Source organism: Aedes aegypti, chromosome 2 (genome assembly GCF_002204515.2).
Source record: "Aedes aegypti strain LVP_AGWG chromosome 2, AaegL5.0 Primary Assembly, whole genome shotgun sequence".
In the NCBI taxonomy this organism is placed as follows: Eukaryota; Metazoa; Arthropoda; class Insecta; order Diptera; family Culicidae; genus Aedes; species Aedes aegypti.
In genome coordinates this window covers 296988004-297002393 of record NC_035108.1, presented here as the reverse complement: position 1 = coordinate 297002393, position 14390 = coordinate 296988004, and the positions used below count along the sequence as shown (strand labels likewise).

General features: G+C 37.1%; 1 protein-coding gene across 2 annotated transcripts in view; it reads right to left on the bottom strand.

Moving 5' to 3' along the window:
• The window catches only part of LOC5571682 (Kv channel-interacting protein 4), a 341315-nt gene that overhangs the window by 305650 nt on the left and 21275 nt on the right, over positions 1–14390 (bottom strand). Inside the window, exon 2 of one of the 2 annotated variants that reach the window (XM_021845470.1) lies at positions 10801–11301. The gene's annotated coding sequence lies outside the window, so the exon portion shown is untranslated. The remainder of the gene's footprint in view (positions 1–10800; positions 11302–14390) is intronic. The other variant, XM_021845471.1, reaches the window with a different exon arrangement.

The following is a 14390-nucleotide window of genomic DNA, read 5'->3' as shown; positions in this document are numbered from 1 at the left end:
TCACCCCCTTTAAATGAACAATGCCGATCAGTTTACATTTATTTCTAATCTAGTAACCACTGCTAAATAGTTAATAAAAATGAAAACAAATTATTGGTTCATGTTGGACGTCATTTCGTCGCGATTTAACTTCAACTCGAGTTGAACGATCGATGAACGCGCGAACAACGTTTGTTTGAAGTAAAAGTTAGTAAAATATATCTTTATAGAATTTTTATCCAAAACTGTCCAAAAGAAGATATTTTGGAAGTTCGGTGACTCCACTATCATTAAATAAATTTGAAATATACATTTATCGGGATTATGAGCCAGTGTTTTCAGATCCGGACATCGCGTAATAGACCCCCGTTTTACTAGTATAAGTGAGATTCCCGAAAGAAAAAATAAGTGACAATTTGAAAAACAACTGTGGATAGTGTAATGAGTATTCAGAATGCAATTGATTATTGGATAAATTGTATTTATTTTCAATAATAGCTGTTCGAGCCGCATCGAATGCAGTTCAAGCTACGTGTGCTTCACCTCAGGTAATCAAGCCAGTTTTTTTTTTACAAACGTGTTATTTGATTTGCCATTGTGGGGCAATCGTAGACATCAAGTTTATTAAAGATTGTTATTTAATTTCGTGTTAATATTATTTTCATTGAAATTTAACGAATATTGCATGCTATAACACCTTTGTCCGGATTTCGATCCAAAAGTGTCCGGAATTAAAGACATCATTTGTCTAAGCTGTCCGGATTTAAAGACAAGACATGCTCCAATATTTGATTGATTTTTGTGTTAAAATCATGATGTTTTATCAAAAATTTCATCACTTTCATGAAGATCTGGCTTGAAACAATCTATCAAGCAATATTACATCGAAGATTTTCTAAAACAACACGCTCATAGTGAAGTAAGAACATTTGTGGCACCTTAAGCGTCCGGGTATTGATGCATCACGGTACGTTTCAATTCTATTTTGGAATTTATTAGCAAATCAATATCGAGTTGCTTTGGATTACTCAATGACTTATCAACTAGCTTCAAGTTCTAGTTCTAAGGGGCCTTTCTTAGCTGAGTGGTTAGAGCCCGCGGCTACAAATTAAAGCCATGCTGAAGGTGTCTGAGTTCGATTCCCGGTCGGTCCAGGATCTTTTTGTAATGAAAATTTCCTTGACTTCGCTGGGCATGAAGTATCATCGTACCTGCCACACGATATACAAATGCGAAAATGGAAACTTTGGCAAAGAAAGCTCTCAGTTAATAACTGCACGGAGAAGAATCCATGTAGTTTGAAATAATCAAAATTTTGGTTGAAATTCGACAGTAAATTTTAATCAGGTAAAACTATTTTTTACAGGTAATCAGTGAGAAATTTGATAAATATTTTCCCCTTTCTTCCAACTAGCTAGCCGTACGGTGTTTTTGAAGATTCTTTATAGTTCTGGAGGATTCCATTACAGTGCTACCGTGGATATCGGCATGACTGGATTCCCTCCATAAGAGTCAAATTTAGAGGTATTTATAGCGGTAATAATATACGTTATGTTTGCTAATTTCTGTTGAACTTGTTGCAGATAAAGTTTGAACAATCGAACAACTTTCAACATGCTTTTTCATCGATGCAACAGGATTGTTTTACCGCAAATGGCTGCAATGGAAGATAAACAATCGCAATCGGAATTTTCATCACCAAACCTAAGCATTTATTTATATTTTTGTCATTCGTGTTGTTATTTGTAAGTTAATCTTTCAATAATAAAGTACGTATGAACACATCATATAGATTTTCAAATAAAAATAAGAAAAAAATAAGAAAATATAGGCAAACTACCAATTATTCGTTTGTTTCAAACAACGCATCGGTTTATTTCAAAATGTATTTTGTTTATTTCAAACCAGACCATCTGGTTTGAAACAACCTAGATAATTGGTTGATTTTGCAGCTGTCAAATGAAACAACCAATAGTATGGTTGTTTGAAACTAACTTTTTTTTGTGGTTTCTACTTTCTTGTTATTTTGAGAACAACATTGAACCTTAGTTTGTTTCAAATAACCGAAGTGGTAAATTCAAACTAATAATTTGTTTGGGCGAAATTCAACCTAAAATTTAGTTTGCAATCAACCGAAAATTGGTTGGAATTACTATTTTTTTTTTCTCTCCGTGTGTAGAAGTTCTCATAAGAACTCTAAGCTGAGAAGCAGGCTCTGTCCTAGCGAAGACGAAGTGCCAGAAAGAAGATGAAATCGCCTAAAAACGATTAATCTTAGTATTATGAAGTGGAAACCAAACATGGTCATATGCATTAGCTCTACCGAGGTTGTTTTCAATTTCTAGACTCTATAAAACGATTTGATGTGCACAAAATATTTTAAAATTGCTTTTTCTAAAATGATTCTAAATTTTCGAGGCGATGCAATATTGAGTGTTGCAACGGTTTTATACTATGTGCGAGTAGTGCTTAAGTTTTTATCCACAGTCTCAGCTACCAGTACAGTAGTACACATCAGATACATACATACACAATTACTGGTATAGGAATCTTGAACAACTCTACACTTCGACACAAGCAAATATCCCCCAAGCAATGTGAACCTCACCGAATGGCAAAGCATTCAGCTGACTCAGCGTTATTCACAAAAGCTCTGTTTACTTTACGGTGCACTAAGAGCAAACGCTATCTCCGCATACCGTTCTTGGAAGAACTCAACCTCCCGTTGCGCCATTCTACTCCAAACGCTTTTCGGATCTAAGGATTTGAAAACCTAAATAGAGAAAAAAGGATACCTACAGCTCGGCAACAGTGTCTGTTATTTTGCTCATCCTTTGTACGTATTTACCTCACCCCGTTGAACCATTTAGCCAATCTGGTAGAGTCGGTGTTCTGCGTTGTTGTCGTCCCCGTTGAAAAGCGTCATTTTCCGACTCATTTACGCTCCGGTCTCCAGAGGGCTTGTGGTGCTTGTGGAAAACTGAACTGACAAGTTTTCAGCACTTGCTGCAAACACGCTTTTTTGCTAATCCCAAACCTGTGGCACCATTATCACGAGAATGGAGAAACAATTTAAAGTAGGTGAATTTATCACAACGCTATGGATGGTGGCCGTATTTACAATGAAACGTAGCTAACAACGAGTATGAATTTAAGCAATGCGCGTATTTTAGCTAACGCAAAATCTTCAAAAAATATGTAGGTATCCAGGCAGTCGATATAACTTCAATTTTTGAATTTGGACGGGGAATTATAACTCAAATAGTATTTATACTGTCAACCAGCAACTGAGTGTCAAATGCTGTATAAAGGGTGCATGTAGCTTTTTTTCACAAATTTTACACACAAACGTTTACTTTTTACACACTTTCTTGTATGATGATCCTTATTTTCGTATGTAACGTAAAATGCAGGCTTAGTAGCAACTATAGGAACCAAGAAACAATAATCAGAAGATTAAAGTTTTTATAAAAAAAAATAGTTCGTTCAGCCAGACATTTTTAACGTATGTTTTTATACCGGGTACCCCCGTTGGTTTGGCCACATTTAATCTGAACACTTTTTAATTTGTACCCCGCTATTTTTCACATCGTTCAGATTAAAAATGGTTCAAACGTCATTTAGCTCCAACAAAACAGTCAAAAGGGTAACCAGAACTACAATTTTCTGTTGATCGTAGAGTGAGTAGAAGTTGAAATTAAAAATGAACCCCGATGGTTTGCATGAGGTACCGTTCAATTTAGCGGGGGTGTACGGTATATATTTTTTTAAATGAGCATTACTGCTCGTATTACTGTATGCATTTTGACAAGAGGTTTTCCAGGAATTTCATCATAAACTAATTCAGGTTATCATTGATTCGTTACCGGCCTCCTTAAGAAATTCCTTCATGAATTTAGTTCAGGATACCTTCAAGAGTTCACCTAGGATTTTTTTAAATAACTTAAAAAATTACTCTAAAGACTTCACCATAAATTTCCTCAGGAATTAACCCAAAGCTTCTTCCACAAATCAAGAAAATCCTGGAGTTCATCCAGTGACTCACACGATTTAACTAGAATTTGGATTTCAGTTAAAGGACTGTTTATTTTATTAATGAAATCGTAAACGGGTTTCTGTACACAATTCAATTATTCTACGATCTTATGGCACGGTAAATGGCTGGGCATGGCGTACCATTGGTACCTCGCCTACCTGCAGGAACAAAATAGACCCCTTTGTGCGGTCCTTAGCCTCTTGCCAGTAACACCTATTCCTACCTCCTCGTGGTACTGGCCGGGGTACGAGGAACCTTGGGAAAGATCAGATAACCAAGCCCGGTGGGAGCTTTGGTCGTATGCTGACAGGGAAGAGGGGGTTTGCTTTTGCTTTTGCTTCTACAAACCTGGAGCGTTTGTACTCCATGTTAGGAGCGGCTCACAACAGCATCTGTTTCCCATGTCAGGGGCGGCTGATCGTCGTCCGAGTGCCAGAGAAGGACACTAAGCTAAACTGCGCACTATGGTCCTCCGAACATTTAGGGGGAATTTAGGGGGAAATTTATGGAGTTGGTGTCAGGCCCTGCAAGTCAACCGTAAAAACACATCAGCACATGAACGTCAACGAGAGAATACGGACCGAAACAATCGGCAAAGACCACAGCGACGGAAATGGACTAGCGATTGGAAACGGTACGCGGAACTGCAAATCTCTCAACTTCATCAGAAGTATTCGCATACTCTTCGATGTACTGAAGACCCGCGGTTTCGGTATCGTAGCACTGCAGGAGGTGTGCTGGACAGGAGCAATGGTGTGAACGTTTAGAGGTAATCATACCATCTATCAGAGCTGCGGCAACACACGTGAGCTGAGAACAGCTTTCATAGTGATAAGTGATATGCAAAGGCGCGTGATCGGGTGGTGGCCGATCAATGAACGAATGTAAAAGTTAAGAATAAAAGGCCGATTCTTTAACTTCAGTATAATCAACGTGCATAGCTCTCACTCCGGAAGCACTGATGATGACTAGGATGCATTTTACGCGCAGCTCGAACTCGAGTACGACCGCTGCCCAAGCCACGACGTCAAGATCATCATAGGAGATTTGAACGCGCAGGTTGGCCAGGAGGAGGAGTTCAGACTGACAAATACTGTAAAATTTCAAAATCATGTACGGTGCAGTATTGACAAACATCCATAAACGTCTTGTTCTAAACAAGGTTATGAACATGGTATAAACCTGAAAGTTTGTAAGGATGCTTAAAATAGGAAATTGCCGACATTTAGGCGTTTTCCGCGTAATTCTTCAAATTTAATCATTCATTATTTCTATGAATATTGTTTTGTTTAGAATTTGGCAAGCATATTCGGATTCAGAGAACTCAAGTTCAGCATGTAGAGTTGTTTTAAAAACTAACAATAATCCTATTAACAAGTGATCAATTTCACCCTGTAACGGAATCTGCCGATTTTTTATTGTGGAGATGTTCTTTAGCACTAAAATCACATTTGTTAGAAAATTTTGGAACACGAGCTAATGAACCGCACCGTCGTACTTGTTTCTATATACTTAGTTGTATGGCATTATCATTGCATTTCGGGCTGCAAAATGGTGAGTCGACAATCAGGAAGGAGCGACCAACACAGCTCTGGTCCTCACAAGTTCCTACCTCGCGCTTCCACGGGTCAAATGATGACAAAGACCACCAGCTAAGGGTTGCGTACTTAGCTGGTAGTGCAGCCTGGGCACTGTTGTCCTTCTGACATCAGCTAGAGTAAGGAGGTGCGTTTTGAGCGTCTGTACACCAGGAGGTGCGGCTCAAACAGCGTCTGTTCTGGCATCCAGGGGCTGAGTATGAAACGCTGTATCACGTCAGCTACACCTAAGATGGCAGTCCCATCAACGTGATGTAGGTAGCGCGACCCCGGTAAGGTAGCATACCGAATTCATTATCTAACACGAAAAATGGAGAAAGAAGAAGAAACGAACGTTATTTTCGGCAACCGACCTGGCAACGAAATAAGGACTATGATTGGAAACTCGGTACCTGGAACGTCAGGACCTTATATGAACCTGGACGAGTGAGCCTTTTGGCTCGTGAATTGCGAAAAGTTAGCGTGTGCGTGGCTGCAATTCAGGAAGTGCGTTGGCTAAGATCTGGAGAACGTGAATTCAGAGCGGTAGACCCCATCGCTAACACCGCTTTCAAATACAACATCTACCACAGCGGTGGCGATAAAGCTGAACACGGAGTCGGTTTCATAGTGATCGGGAAGCAGATGAAGCGCGTTATTAGGTGGAAGCCGATCAACGAGCGGATCTGCGTATTGTGGATTCGGGGCAAGTTCTTCAACTACAGCTTGATCAACGTATATGCACCGACTAACGACAAACCCGATGACGTGAAGGACGCGTTTTACGAATGTCTCGACAAGACCTATGGAGAATGCCCAAAACACGACGTGAAAATTGTCATCGGCGACGCTAATGCGCAGGTCGGAAAAGAGGACTTCTTCCGCCCTATCATTGGTAAAGAGAGCCTTCACTCTGTTACCAACGACAACGGCCTACGTTTAGTGAACTTTGCTGCCACCAGGGGGATGGCCATCAGTAGCACTTACTTTGCACGCAAGGATATCCGCAAGCACACCTGGCAACACCCAAATGGCGAACTTTGCAACCAAATCGACCATGTTCTGGTAGACGGCCGACATTTTTCCGATGTCATCGATGTTAGAACTTTCAGGGGTCCTAATATCGACTCAGACCACTATCTCGTTGTAAGCAAAATTCGAGCGCGATTATCAACAGTTTCGAGTTCTAGAAATCGACAATCGTTGCGTTTCAATATCCAACGCCTGTCAGCAGATGGCGTAGCAGCGGACTACCATCAAAAGCTCGACGAGCGGATTAGCGAAAAACGAAGTACATGATAGCTGGTGGTCAACGTGGGTCCGGACGTGTTAGTGGTAACGAAATGGTGCTAGGTGGTGAAAAGTTTGAAGTGGTGGAAGAATTTGTGTATCTTGGAACACTAGTGACATGCAATAATGATGTTACCCGCGAGGTGAAAAGACGTATTGCAGCTGCGAGTCGGGCTTTCTACGGGCTCCGTAACCAGCTGAAGTCCCGTAGCCTGCAAACGAAAACAAAACTCGCGTTATACAAGACACTGATCCTTCCGGTTGTCCTATATGGCCATGAATCATGGACATTGAAGGAAGTCGACCGGAGAGCTTTCGGGGTGTTTGAACGTAAAGTGCTGCGAACAATACTCGGCGGTAAACTAGAAAACGGCATCTGGCGGCGTCGCATGAATCACGAGTTGTACCAAGTGTATAAAGAGGTGGATATTGTCAAGCGCATAAAACACGGCAGGCTGCGTTGGGCTGGTCACGTTGCCCGTATGCCGGAAGAACGACAAGCAAAGATAATATTCAACAGAGAACCCGGACGAGGCCGCCGACTTCGTGGCAGGCCGCGCACACGATGGCTTTTTGCGGTTGAGGAGAACTTAAGGGCACTTAACGTTCAGGGCGACTGGAAGCGATTGGCCCAGGACCGAGCCCAGTGGAGAAGACTCATCCATTCGGCGCAGATTCATCTTAGCGAATTGTAGCCCATCAAGTATCAAGTAAGTAAGTATGGCATTATCAACATTTTGGAAGACAGACATGGAAAACTGGGAAAAATGATCAATTTTACCCGAAATTATGGTACCAGTGTAGTGTATTCCTAAGTTTCTACTATTTGATTCAAGGAAATCCACTGGAAGTTCCTAAATCCCACCAATATTTGTTTTTGAAGATTTTCATCAAAAGCTCTAAAGATTAAACTCAAGAGTTTTTTTTCACTTTTTATCTCAAATCTATTTGCTAAAAATCTAAAAAACTATATATAACTTCTTCCGAGTAAGAATAATACATGCTAGAAGTTAAAATTTTTAATCGAAACATTATTATTCCAGGTTCTTTTGCCGGACTGTGAAAAATTTCTTAATGAATTATGACAAAAATCATGAAAAACAATTTATAATATGTTCATGAAAAACAAAATTTATCAAATATGTTAAAATTGCTCTAAAACAATATTTTCTTTTATATCGAAAGAATTTATCTAGAGGTAACATTTAAAAAACAATGTATCTAAGAAACCTTATTGAAAGCTTGATAAAAATTACCTGAAAGTCCTTGTAGCTTTTAATTATCTTTAATTACGAAAATGATAATATAATTTTCTTATAGGAACGTTTGGCAAAAGAATTAAAGAAAATGAAAACTCTAGAATAATCCATAATGAAATGCTTTAAGCCAAAACAAGAAAAATTAATTAGATTGCTCATATAATTTCATTTCATATGAGACTTTTAAGAATTACTATTAAGTTATTCCATCTATAATTTTGAAAAATGAGTCTTGCTTATAAAAATTTCAACAAGAAATTTTTACAAGATCTCGGTATAAAAATTAGCAGAATTTTGTAAAATGTTCTTCTATAGATTTTCCCACAATAAATAAATACAAATATCCTTTGGAAATTCCGTCAAATTACTCAAAAAAAGATCGCCTGATAAATAATTGAGAAGCTTCTGAGACCTTTCCCCAATAAATTTGTTCAATTTCACTAGATTTATTTATATGCTCTTGCCAAAAAATACCTATATAATATCAAAATATTTGAAATGACTTCTCAAAAAATCGTGATTTTTTCCCTTAGGCTTAATTACAAATTCTTCCAAGATTCAGAATACAAATATAATAAGTATAAGACGTATGCCCCTTCTGGGTAAAGTCTCTCTAAACAAAAAAAAATGTAATAAGAATCAAAATACAGTTATGATAAAAAAAACAAGTTTTGACTATAACAAACTTCTTAAATTCCCATTTCAATGCCTTCCAGCATACCGCCAGTTATTATGCCATAATGTCAGCAAGACATATCAGCTGGCCTTTCATCGAAAATTCTCCCAGATGTATCGCTAAAATGTGAAAAAAAATCTCTAAATTATTAATCCACCAGCTATTGCTCAAAGATGAAAATAATATTAATCCAAGCATTTTTTTTATGAGTTTTATGTAAAACTTACATTGATAATAATCTGGGAATCATGTAAAACATTTCTTCAGACATTATGGCAAATTACTAATCTTTTCACAACATGTTTTCACATCTGGCATCACTTTTAATCATAATTCATGTAGAAATCACAACAATCTTGTATTATTTCTGATTATAATACCTGAAATCAACCCATAAAAAATCCAGAAAAGAGCTCTGTAAAAATATCGGGGAATATTTATAGAATGACTCCTAGATAAATTCCAGAAAAAAAATCATAGAATTTCTGTAGTACTAGAGTAGTAATTGAAGGAACAGCCGAATTAATTTATGAATTTGAAAAGGGTAGTATTCCTGATGAATTCCCAGAAGAGATTGAGGAGGATCTCAAGAATAAATTGTTACTTTCTTGGAATCTAATGATCCATTTGTGCAAATTTCCTAATTAACTTAAGGAAATAATGGAGTAATATATGACAAAATTTTCAAGAGAATCTGTAGAAACATAATAAATGAATTCTCTTGGAGGATTCTTGGAAAAAAATTCTGCAAGATTCCCTATATAAATTTCTTAATAAATATCAGCAACAATTATTGGAGTATTCCTGCATGAACTCTAGGAAAAATTTCTACGAGCTGGTTCTGGAAAACCGTGCAACTCGTAAACTTTAAAGAAAAACTTACATCAGACCTAAAGAGGTTTTCCAGAAGATAATTTTTGAAGAACTACTGATTAAATTTCTGAACATTTCTAGTTTGCTAAATGCTTATCGGTATCCCAGAAATACATGAGAGAATCCCTAAAGAATATCTTGGAAGACGTTATGGATCAAACAAAAAAAATGGGAAAGATACATTGAAGGAGTACCTAGCGGAATTTTAAAAAGACAGATAATCAGAGATAAAGGAACTGTTGGAAGAATTCTCCGAAGAAAGTTATTTGAAGAAACCAAGAACATTAAACTAATTAAAAAGTAACGTTGTGAAATTTATCAAGACCGCTAAATGTGCTCAGCGAATTGGAATACTGTTACATCATAGTGCGCCTTTAAACACACACAAAACCATTAAATTTTTCCGGTGAAATACTGATTTGGAAAGCTGTTGTCTGGAACGTCAAATCCTATTATAGGCCCTCCATTTGATTCCCATGTAATCCGTCTCGCTGCCGACGTGCCTATTATGGCCCCACCTGGAAATGAATACTCTTGTGTTGTTTCATTTACAAAATTGTTCAAATATCTGTTTTTAGGTACCTCAGACCAAATATTTTGCCTGCAACTGCTGACGAACATTTCAATTGAAGTTCCCCTGGAGGATTTTCATAGGAATAAGGTTGCTTTGAGTGTTCATTCATGTTTTTCTGGAGGGAGTCCATAATACGCAATGGGTCCATAACCGGCATCGACTCCCTAGTTTCAAAAATTTTCGAAAGCGGAAAGAATTTGTATAGGCAAGGTAAGATACGAACTGATTTTTTCTGATATGAAAATTGCAGCATAGAAGCGTTTATTTATAATTGTGTCATACTAAGTTTAGAATAATAAGCTTTCTATATAAAGCTAAACTTTTTCATCATTAAATAACCTAATTATAGCTCGCTGAATCATCGTGCAACACATCCACAAGTCAAGTGAATACAACATTAATTATTCAAAAATAAATACATCCCCCATAAAATCCGGCCCTAGCTTAACCTCATCTCTGCCAGAGTGTCATCGCCATCAGTTGACAGCATGTAAACGCTTTAAAGAATCTCAGTGAAAAACAATTTGCGTACCCACCTGTTCTATCTGCACTCTTGCAGGCTTCCCCACGTCTATGATCCTCTAAAAAAGCTTTAGCTGAAGTGGTCGTCGTCGGCTGTCTTGTCGTCGTGGTGTGACGTTTTTTTCTTCTGCCCCAACTTGGACAAACCAATATCCGCCCGGGTGCGCTTCTGTACAAAGTTAATTCACTCCTTTTTGCTTCCTTTCGCTCGTCTGCTTTTGTCGTTCGCCTTTGTTACGCTTTATCTCACTGAATATTTATTAGCTTTTGTGCAAGCTTTTTTCTCACGACACTTTTCACCGGTGGAAATTTTCTTCCCTTGCTCACTTTTTTTCACTGGCTTTTTTGTGCACTGCTTTTTATGATGGGTATGGTGCGAATGACAAAATCGACGACCTCCTATATGTGTAAGGTGTAAAGTGGGACAAAAATCACTGCATGAAGGACGTAACAATAATGGCCAAACTCTGGCACTGAGCTCGGTAACTAGGTGGCTCACTTATAGCCTTTTCGCTCTGTACGGTGGTCGACAAACGAAAACAAAAATATATGTGGAGGGTGATTAAATTTTCATCCAGTTTGACCGAGGAGGTGACACCGTCTACGAATGCTCTGGTTCAACGTCGTAAGGGGGTCGTCCATAAACCACGTGGTCGTTTGGGGAGAACGGGGTGGGGAGGTCTGTTCAAACAGCATACAAATTTTGAAATGTTTCCTAGACAAAAGACCATGAGGGAGGATTTAAAAGTTAAAAAATGACCACGTGATTCATGAACAGGCCAAAACTGGAATGATGCAGGGGGTGGTGTCGGAAGCTTGACGATGGTTTTCGCACTACTGCTTGGCGTTTCCCAGCAGACCAGCACTCCTTTATGCGACACTTTAGGGAAATGAGTCGAAAAAAAGTCGCTGGCGGCGCTGGATGTACGTGGCGAAACGAAATTTTATTCACCATAAAGAACTGTGAACCATGCGTCGACATGGCAATGTGGGAAAAATTCAATTTCCACGATACTAGTTCTTTGTTTAGTGGTTTTACGTTACTTCTGGAACTTGGTCTGTCGTTTTTTAATTAAATGTTGTTATGAGCATATTCACAGTAATTTACTGTAGGGCTTTTTCGCCTTGGCTTATCTCCGTACATAATTCGTACAAAATTCACAAAACAGCTCGAAGATTTATTATAAAAAAATATATATCTTGTAGGAAACACGGCCAATGCCTTCTTTATTCTGTTCAGTACTGTCTTGACCTAATATAAGTAGCAGGTTTAAGCAAAATGATTATGCCTAAAGTGACACAGTTATTACAGTTATTAAAATCCATGGAGACGCATGGTTGATCATATTTTTCTCAGAGTGCTCTGTTAGGCGAGAATACCTATCTATAACATGAATTGTCAACTAAAAGTGATTCCCAGATTCTCATCTTATCCTAATATTGAAATAAATTTTATAGTAAATGCGATTAGTTGGTCTTAAAATCCTTGAGTAATACGGTTTCCTATCAAATTCATTTGTGATGCGGTAGTTAGTATTTGTAAGAACTTTTCTATTTTGTATACCGTAGTTGATGAAGTTTCCTTCAAAATTAAATGAAGACTAAGAATTAACTTTAAACATACTCCATATAATATAACTTGTGCTTAATAGAACCAATTGATTATGGATGAAAATTTAATTTACTTTTTATTCATTCATATAAAGTGTCACTAGTCGAAACCGTTCCAATTAAAGGAAAAAAAAGGAAGAAGATAAAAATTTTATCAATTGGTTGGTGTTCAGACAGACTGGACCAAGTGTTTTTGATGATTTCCGGAAAATGTACCCCACGATTCGAAATATCAAAATATTTTCATTATTTGATGTATTCTTAAGAACTTATCTATTTCATGATACATCTGTATCAAAATAACATCGAAAAAATCATAATCGATGCAGTCCTCAACGTATCCTTATTGTAACTAAAAAATGATACGAAAAATTTCGAGGACAGAATAACTTGAAAGAACTCTCTATCGGAATCAAACGTATTCATAACAGATCGGTTCGTTTAGCATCTTGAAACGTTTGATGTTGCAACAATGATGAATGCCAGGAACTTTCCTTTATGGGGTTTCCAAGAAGAAAAGAGCATTTTTAATTGGTACTCAGGGAAAAGCAGCATTACCCTGTCTGAGGTAAAATTGCTGAATTCTTGATCTAGAAATTCAAAATTTCAATGAAAATAGGATTATTCCCTATACAGTCACCCCACAGTTATGAATCAACTAAGAGTCATTTTTCATAACTGTTTACGCAAGCTCAGTTATAAACAAGGAATTCAGATTAGAATAGTCAGACTGTAGTGTAACCGTAACTAAATCTCATGCAATTGTTATGCACTCAGTCACTCATTACTGTTACCGCCAAAACTTAGCATTATGTGCATCAAACTTCCAGTAGAAAGTGATTGACCGCTCTATAATTGCCTTTAGAATACTTCAGAACAATAAGTCTATACATCCAGATCATATAAAAGGTCAAGTCTGAGAACATTACAGTCAATAACCGATCAACAGTTAATGTACAGTGGTCCAATTTCATATTCGTACAGGACTCTGGCGTCACATCAAGTAAGTAAAAAACTATTAAATGATATATTGAGTTTGAAATGCTTGATCTATATTGATGGCCAAAGTTTCCATCTATTATTTAACAGTCATAAAATGTTTCCATTTACATTGATCTTTGGATTAATGGTAAAGTATTGATTTTATGTCTAAAATTTACCCAATCCCGTATTCGTACACTTATCAAAATTTAAACATACAACATTCAAAACTGAATTTTAATGCTCTAGTTAATTGCTCAAGTGCTATATTACGTTGTTCAGACGTTGTAGAGTACATTTGGACAATTTATAAGCGGACGTATATGGAACTTAGGTAAAATTATTGGAAATGCCAGTTTTTCAAAAAATTTTGTTATAAAATTCAATAGTTCTTGCAATAGCGTTCATTTTTGTTGTAGGATTCAATCTAAAATATATATTCGTGAGCACTGAAAGAGTTTTGGTTAAAATATATTCAGATTACAGAAAACATAAAAAGTTTATATCCCACTTGAGTTTAGAAAATTGTTATGTCATAACTTCAAAACTCTTCTGAAATTTTATTTTCAAACAATGTAAACCAAATTTTCGTTCTAAACAACAGTAAAAGGTTAATTTCAAACTTGACTGTAGAAATAATCTTAAATAAGTACCGTAAAACGGGGTAACTTTGATAGTTTTTTCGAAGAAAACTTGAATATTTATGCATGCTGTTTCAAAGAATAATAATTTATATTTTTAAAACAAGTACTGGCATCCTAGCTATCGATTGCAGTCGATAGATTTCCAAAAGATTTATTATGAATGGATATATAATTTTTCATATCATCGAAAGTTGGTTTTCTGTTTTGGGGTAACTTTGATAATGGAGTATAAATCGAACAAAATTTAATGAATAACGAACATTTGTAGGGTATTGCATACCTCTAGGCGTTTAACGTTATATGGAAATTTCTGACTTAGATTACAAAAATCATCCCAGTTTGTGAAAATGCTATTCGCTAAGAGATTT